This window comes from Diceros bicornis, unplaced genomic scaffold, assembly GCF_020826845.1.
Source record: "Diceros bicornis minor isolate mBicDic1 unplaced genomic scaffold, mDicBic1.mat.cur scaffold_90_ctg1, whole genome shotgun sequence".
In the NCBI taxonomy this organism is placed as follows: Eukaryota; Metazoa; Chordata; class Mammalia; order Perissodactyla; family Rhinocerotidae; genus Diceros; species Diceros bicornis.
This window is the reverse complement of record NW_026691791.1, coordinates 651,592-659,539: the sequence shown is the minus strand read 5'-3', so window position 1 is coordinate 659,539 and position 7,948 is coordinate 651,592. Positions and strand designations below refer to the sequence as shown.

Below are 7,948 nucleotides of genomic sequence, written 5' to 3'. Positions count from 1 at the left end.
ACAATTTATCTGTGAAATATGGAGGAGGTCGGAATATAGAGATTTATGGAACTCAAGAAATGGAAAAAATGAGCAGAGCATTCAGGAAGCATTAGAGAAATGTATATAGGTCCATTGGTTGCTGTTGATTCTCTGTTGGGATCCACAGGCTCCTGGTGCATTCTCTGTTCAGTGCAAGTGTCAACATGACATGGCAGGTATTTGAAATCATCTGAAGTGTGCAGGGTGGATATGATGGCAATAAAGTATCTGGGAGTATGGTCAGTGGATGATTGAAATGATGGACAGTGAATCTGAAATTACTAGAAAGGATGAGGAGAATAAAAGTAAGAGGCTTGTGAAGATATTCCTACTGGAGTAATCTACTTTATTGAAGAACGGTTATTTAGAGTGGATTTCTTTGTGTAAAAACAGGAAATGTGGAAATTTGTGGTGGGAATATGGTGTTTGTGAATTAATGACTGGTGAGCAGGAGAACTTTGGTTGAAGATAGGATCGGGGTGTGGAAGTGAATGACTAAGGATGGAGTAGTGAATAATTTCATTAGAGATGAGGCACTGAAAGGAGCTGAGGAGTTCTTGGAACTCTGTGTCCCAATAACAGTGGGCTGTGGGACACCAGCATGTGTGTATTTGACCATGACAGAGAGCGGAGGAGAGGAACGTCCTGAAGCAAGATGGCGGAGGGAAGTTGGTCTGGATTTGACACTGGATAATGACCTTGAGCTTTCTGTCATTGTCTCACATCAGCTTGATGATGTCACTGAATCCTGTTCTCCATGTGTGGTCCCTGTACCAGCAGCTGATCATCACCTCTTAGAAATGAAAATTCTCTATTCCTTCCCCAGCCCTACTTGGTTTGAGATCCAGCAATTTGAGTTTTAAAAACTCTCCAATGATTGTGATGCACAGTGTGATTTGAGACGCATGTCTCCAGGGAGAGAAGGAAGGTGGAATATCCACGTGAGCTGAGAACGTTCTCCATGGATGGTAGTCTTCATCCTTCATTTTGTTGAAATTTCACATTTTATTTTGTTTTGAAAGAGAAAGCTCCAAAAATATTCCCCGACTTCATAGTGGAAACAGTAAAATCATGAAACTAAACCCATTCAGAAAACTGAAGATCTATGCACTCTGAAGCCTAAGCAGCTGCATATTCCAGATGCCAGTTACTGGAATAACTTCCCATCCTGGTGTTGAGGTCAGGTGCAGTCAGTGGGAGCAGACCCTGGAGAAGCTGCAGCAAGTCTGTGGATACAGCAGACTGCAGGGACTCCAGGCCTGCAGCAGTAAAGGAGAATTTTTAAGTTCTTTGGAGTCGCAAATACCTTTCAAACAGTCACACAGGCTGGTCCATGTGAATCCCTGGACCATGCTGGGGCTGAGGGATCTGCACACCAGCCCTGAGCCCACCCTGGCTCGCTGTACATATTGGGCAGAGATGAGTCCAGGAATGGGTCTGGGTCGCTCACAGACCCTCTGCAGGCAACAGGCATCTTCTACAGATATCAGGAGACAGACACAGAACGTGAAGAAAAGCATGGGAGAGACTGACTGTGGTCTCGAGGACAGACGAGATTGCCGTGGAGGCAGAGAGAGCAAGGAGCCAAGAAAGGCATCCTGAAAACAGTGACAAAAGCAACATCGGTGTTGAAGAAAAGGAGAGTGGTGCCATTGAGAAATTCCCCATTAGACAGGCTTGACTCTCACAGCATCTCTTTGTAACCTCCATCATGATCTTGACCTTTCATGGTAAACCTCAATTTTTCTTTACCATGAGTTTTCTCCTTTTTATATTAAAATTGATAGCATAATTGAAGCTGAGGAACTAGTGTTTTGAACTTACATTTGTTTTTTCTAGAACTTACACTCAATGAAGTGATGATATCTACTAGAATGAGATTTGTCTTTGAATGTATATTAAATCAGATTCCATAATTTTTTATTATGATTTTGCATCTAATTTTATTTATTTATTTATTTTTTTGCTGAGAAAGATTTCCCCTGAGCTAACATTTGTTGCCAATCTTCCTCTACTTTTTGTGTGGGTCACCATCACGGCATGGCTGCTAATGAGTATTGTAGGTCCGTGCCTAGTAACTGAACCTGGGCCACCAAAGCAGAACATGCCAAACTTAACCACTTGGCCAGCAGTACGATTATTTTGCATCTAATTATAACGTAAAATCCATCAGTCTTTCTCTTCATGGTCACATGGTAATTCAGACATAGGTGATTTCTATATCATGAATTAAGTATCTCTTATCTGTTACTTGGCAAACTTGTGTAGCTTTGATTTTGGTATCTCAAGAATGAGCATACCCCCGGGGACATTATTTTCCACTTAGAGAACCTTGGCAACAGGCTCATTGCCTTCCTTCCCACACTAGATCCAGAGTCATGGAAATGAGTTCGCCTTGCACACAGCACAGAGCACATAGGAATTACTCAACAAACATGTGATAAGTGAATAATTGGTGGCATCATCAGGTCATTCACAGAGGCCAGACTGAGAGAGAGCTTCCTTAGGTCAGGAAGGAGAAGCATTCCTTTATATTTGTGATGTTTTAATTTGTAACATTGAAATGTGAACACCAAGTATACTGTTTTTATCAAAAGTGTGTTCTGAAGGTTTTCAAAAATCTCTAAAGCTCAGAATACAGAAAAATAAATCTCTGTGAACCTGTTACTTGTTTCAAAGATTGTCAACTCGTATACCATCTGACTTTGTTTATCCTCACACCAAGACCCCAAGAATTAACCAGAGGAGACGGTTGAGAGCACATAATTTCAGCTGTAAATATTTCAGTTTCTCTTACAGATGAGGGATTTTTGGAACACAAACACAATAACTTTATCACATACAAAAATAAAAATGTCATTCGGATAATCAACTATCTAGTCAGTATCCAAAGTCTCCCAGTTTTGTCAAGGTTATTTCCTGGTTTTACATTTTATTTGAGTCAGGATCTTAATGAAACCCTTCTTTTGCAACTGGTTGATCTGTTTCTGAAGTCACTTTTAATCTCTCACTTTTAATCTCTTAGTAGTTCATGCGTCTTGGGATTTGGGTGGGATATGAGTGTGTGTGTTTGTGTTGTCTACACAGATGTGTGAATTCATTCTTTCCTGGATGGCAGTGCCTTGAAAGGAAGGGCCTGGGCTGTGGGAACTAGGATTTCTACTCTGCTTCTGGCTGAACTGAAAAAGCCTCCCTGGGCGACACTTGAAGCCTTCAGAAAGGAGGGGGAAGAAGTACCAAGGAATTCAAGACAATGGCCCTTGTCTTACAGGGTATTTCCAGGGCATGATGTTCAAAATGCCGGGTGCTAACCCTTTAGCTCCAGGTCGCCGGGTGGGTTCTCGGCATGAGCTCTGAGCAGTGTCTTTTAACCACCCACCTGGGGAGCATTTCACCATTTTAATTGGTAAGGTTGTATCTGTGGTGACTAAGATTGGTGGCATTCCCCTGCTGGACCCACTTCTATACCTACCCCTCTCCTGCCTCATCTTTCAAAACTCCCAACAGGAAAGTTTCCCATCCCTGTAACACAAATCCATATAACCACAGCACAGACTGGAGAAAAGAACACAGCTGTCCCAGGGGCTACGTGCTCTATTCCCTCAGGCCCAGCAGCCCGTTTGGGACAAGTCAGTAACAACACGAGTGAGTGTGTAAACTAGTGATTTTCTGAGACCAGGGACCTCAGAACCACATGGGCCCAGATGTCACCCAGGGATGCAAGGGACGGTGTGGGTCATTTAGTGGACAGGATTAAGATCTCTTGTCCTGGCAAACCAGAGCTTACCCCTGATCCATCAGGCCCAGCTGGGGAGGAATGGCTACGGTGTACCTGACAGAAAGGCTAGGGGCCTACTAGGGAATTTTTGGCCAAATAGAATCATACAAAGCTGTGCAGGGATGCTGGAAATCCTAGTTCACAGGGAGCAGTGAGGTTTATGGAACAAAATCCTGTTTTAGGTTTAAAAGCTGCATCATGAATCTTTCCCTCTGGATATGAAATAAGCGGAAAAAGGACTTCCAAGAGCATGGGTCAGGATCACAGGAGGATTCCAATCTAGGCAAAGGGTGAACAGGGAGCCCCAGAGGCGGCCTGATGGGGATGTCCTGTGCACCCTTAGTCCATCTGCACATGGTCTTCCTCTATCCTTGTCCGTTACACATGCAAACATTTATCTTTTTTCATTTATTTCTCATTTAGTGTTCATGCAAATCCAGAGACTTGTTAGAAAATGGCAAGTTCCAATATCTGATCAAAGAAACCTCAAGAAGAGAAGCAAAAAACATTCCTTCTTCCTGGAAAGTTGTAGAAAGACAGCCACTGTCCTGGGGAAGGACATGGTCCTGTTAGGTGCTATTTGAAAGACACCCACATTTCAGTGGTTATTGCTCTGCCTGGGAAAGTCCCTCCAACCTCTACATCCAGGGAGATCTGAGGGGCTGTCTCTGCTCCTGTCCCAGGTGACCACACAGAAATGCACCTGTCCTCTGAGGAAGGGAGACTTGAGGGTTTCATTCAGTAGCCAGGGAGGAGGCTGGTCCTCCTCCCTTCTCCCACATAAAATAAGCTGTGAGCATACACAAGTTCTTAATTCAAGGAGGAAAGTGAGATTCTGTGTCTTGTTTAAATGAGCATAAGAAGTGAAAGAACCACACCACAACACCCAGGCTGTGACAGAAACAAGATACAATGTAAGAGTCAAATCTACCATTTACTAGTAAAGAAATAATATCACTCCTCCCCAATGGGTTAACAGTCGCTGGGGTGCAGATGTCAGGGAGTTGGAGGGGGTGGTTCCCTCCCTCTGGGGCTTTAGGGGAAACCAGGGAAAGTCTTAGGTTGTCCTCCTTCACTCAGGGTGGGAAGAGCTGGCCCGGTACACCCCGAGGGCGCCAGTGTCCCTGCTGGTCCGGAGGAGCTGCACTTGTGGTCTCCAGAGTGTGACGGCTCATCGCCAAGGGCGTGGTGGCTGAAGAGAAGAAACAGACTATTTTGGGGTCCCTTCCTGAGATTCATGGCACACCTCCCTGCCCCCCTGCACTCTGATCAAAACCCTGTGCAGAGTGCTGAGTCCATCAACAGCACCCCGTTTGTCCCTGATGCAGGAGGCATCATTTAGCATCATCCATTTCAGAGGAGGCAACTGAATTTCAGAGAGGAGAGGGGAGCAGTCTGTCCCAGACCTGGTCAGCAGTGGAGCTGGGATCCAGGCCCATGTTTAGGCCGAAGGTGTACTGAGCCCCTGGATTCAGTCGCTGCTGGTCCCAACACTCACTCGGCCCTAAACTGGAGGATGTCCGGTTCCTCTTTCTCTTGAAGAGCCGCATTTTGCTCGCCTTCTGGTGTGCAAGCTCCAGCTAGCAGGAGACCCAGTAGCTACAGGACAGAGTGGACCTTTGAGCTACCAAGAGCGACACCTCATGTGCCTCTCCCAGATCCTGCCAGCAGCTGAGTCCCAGTGCCCCATGGGCCACCCCGCTACGAGTTCTGAGGCTGATTAGCGAGCCAGACCACAGGCTCTGGATCTGGCCCTCAGAGAGAGTCTGCCCTGCCCTCACCCAACTCCTGTCCCCCTCACCTCTCATGGACACTGAGGGGCTCCATGGCCTGGAACCAGGCCCCAAATCACTCTTCAGGCTCCAGGTCATACGCATTTGCATCCTGCTGGAGCAGCTGGATCCTCCTGATGACTTTTAATTTCTGGGAGGAAGGACAGGATGCAGACAGAGCTTGGGTGGGGAACACTGCCAGGGACTTGTGCGGATTGAGGAACTGGTCTGGGGTCTGTGCTCACTCGGGAACCCTCCTTCCTTACCACTCCATTCAGGACTTGCCTGTCCTCACAGTTGGCTGGAATTTCTTCCTTATCCAGGAAGGTGTCCTTGATGTCAGCCCCTCCCACACTCGCCAACGTGATGGGATTCCCAGCTTTGTGGATCTGACTCTCCCAATACACATAAGACCCAAGGGATGAAGCCAGAGAAAGTCTTGCCAGTTGAGGTCTGTGATTTCCACTTCCCCACCCTCCCACAGCTGCTCACCTCATACCATTTCTGGAAGTTGACCCGATTTCCCTGGAAGGGAGACAGCTAATGTCCATCAGAAACAGCCCCTTAAGGCCATAACCAACCCCCATCCCACCCTTTCTCAGGCTGCAAGAACATCAGGGCCCAGCAGAGGGCAGAGCTTCCACAAAGAGAACTTGACACTGGGCCAGGCTCTGGGCCCCAGAGCAGGAGGGACAGGGGAACTGAGGCCAGAGACCTTATGTAGCACACCATCTCTGATGACAGATGGGGAGACTGAGGCCTCAGGGAGGAAGGGACAGCTGGACCACAGAAGTGCTTCCTCACTTGCAGGGGCTGATGGCACTCCCCCAGGGGCAGGGTCTGAGGGGGAGGCTGAGTGCAGCTCAGACACAGCCTCCTGCAGCTCTGCAGGCAGGCAGCTCTGAGCTTCACCAGCCCAGGGAGCCTGGTGGGGGGCTTATGCAGAGCGTCTATTCATGCATTGCTAAGATGGGCCTGACAGACCAGCTCCCAGCGGTGGCCATGGGGCTCTCATGAGAGAAGGTTTGCCAGGTACTGAGAGTTCAGGGCCCAGTGCAGGGCTCTCGCCTCCCAAACCTCAGGATCCTGCTCCTTGGTCCCACCTCCAGGCTCACTCACTTCCAGATCATCCTCCATCCCAATGTTCAGCAGCTTCAGGTGATAGAGGAACGTGCCCAAGGAGGGGACGACACCCTGTGAATTCAGGGTGGGAGTGGTGAGATGAGTCCCACCTCTCAGGTGCCCCCATGGACCCTCCCCCAAATCCCTTCACCCCAGCCTCCTGCCCACCACAGACTCCCACAGAGAGCAGCCTAGGTCCCTCAGCGGCCTGCCCCCAGTTGCCCCCTCCAGGACCACTCAACTTCCCCAGTCACCTCCCAGGGGCGGCTTTTGGCAAATCCCAGAGTATGTGCTCCCTGCCCCTCCCCTCCCTAATCCATCCTCGGCCCAGCCCTTCCAGGCCTCCTCCTAGTCACTTCCAGGGCAGGCATTTCAGGCTCTGGGGCTCCAGGAGCTGGGCTGGAGGAGGAGGTACCCCTCTCTTAGGGAGGCCTCAAGCCGTGAGGAGAGAGTACCCCTCCTCTAACACCTGGACCCTCCCCCTCAGGGCCCTTCACCTGCTGCTGCTGCCTCTCCTGGGCTCCCTGGGTATCCATCTCTAGGGTGGCCCACACAGAGTTCATCTCCTGCAGGGTCAAGGACAGGCTCAGGGAGGCCATGCTCCCTTCCCCATGTCTCCCAGGCCCCTGATCCTGGACCCTGGACATCTGATGTCTATGGCTGATCCCATTCCAGAGTGCTCTGATTCTAGATCACTCCCAGCTCCAACAATCCCTCCTCTGTGCCCTCAGGCCTGCCCAGGCCCCTAAGCCTCTCTCCTCATCAGGAAAGTATAAGGAGGACTCCCATGCCTCCCAGGGTCCCCTGAGGATTCAGTGTCATCTGACTGTCACCAGTACTCTCCCTTCCTCCCTCGACGAGGAGGAGCACAAAGCTTCTGCACATTCCTCTCCCTCTTGTACCTCATCACCCCTATGAGGCTTGCACCACAGATCATCTCCTTCCATTTCCCAGATGAGGAGACTGAGGCCCACAGAGGGGCAGTGACTTGCTCAGGGGCCCACAGAGGAGACCGTCCCCCCTCCCAGCCAAAGGGCCTGGCCCCCGGCCTTCACTCCTCCTCCAGACACACCTCTGACCAAGGTCCTGTCCTCTTGACTCTCGGGGTGTGTTGAGGCCCTCAGTCAGCCTGAGCCATGGATTGGGAGGCACAAGGTGTCTCGGGGTCCTATCCAAGTGGATTCTGTGTTTTCCAGCGCCCTAGGATTCTCTGACACCACGCTGGACCTGAGGCCATGCCAAAGGCGTCAGCTCC

At 49.5% G+C, this 7,948-nt stretch overlaps 1 long non-coding RNA gene across 4 annotated transcripts; it reads right to left on the bottom strand.

Annotated features, from left to right (window-relative positions):
- Positions 1-4,940: 4,940 nt before the first annotated feature.
- Positions 4,941-6,746, bottom strand: LOC131403807 (uncharacterized). Of its 4 annotated transcripts, XR_009219539.1 has the most exons (5): positions 6,649-6,742; positions 6,064-6,096; positions 5,601-5,722; positions 5,298-5,398; positions 4,941-4,991 (listed from the first exon to the last, which is right to left on the bottom strand). It is a non-coding gene; the product is annotated as an uncharacterized LOC131403807 (long non-coding RNA). The 4 variants fall into 4 exon arrangements; XR_009219541.1 differs by lacking the exon at positions 4,941-4,991 and having other exon boundaries at positions 5,251-5,398; positions 6,691-6,746; XR_009219538.1 differs by lacking the exon at positions 4,941-4,991 and having other exon boundaries at positions 5,251-5,398.
- Between the last annotated feature and the right edge of the window lie 1,202 nt (positions 6,747-7,948).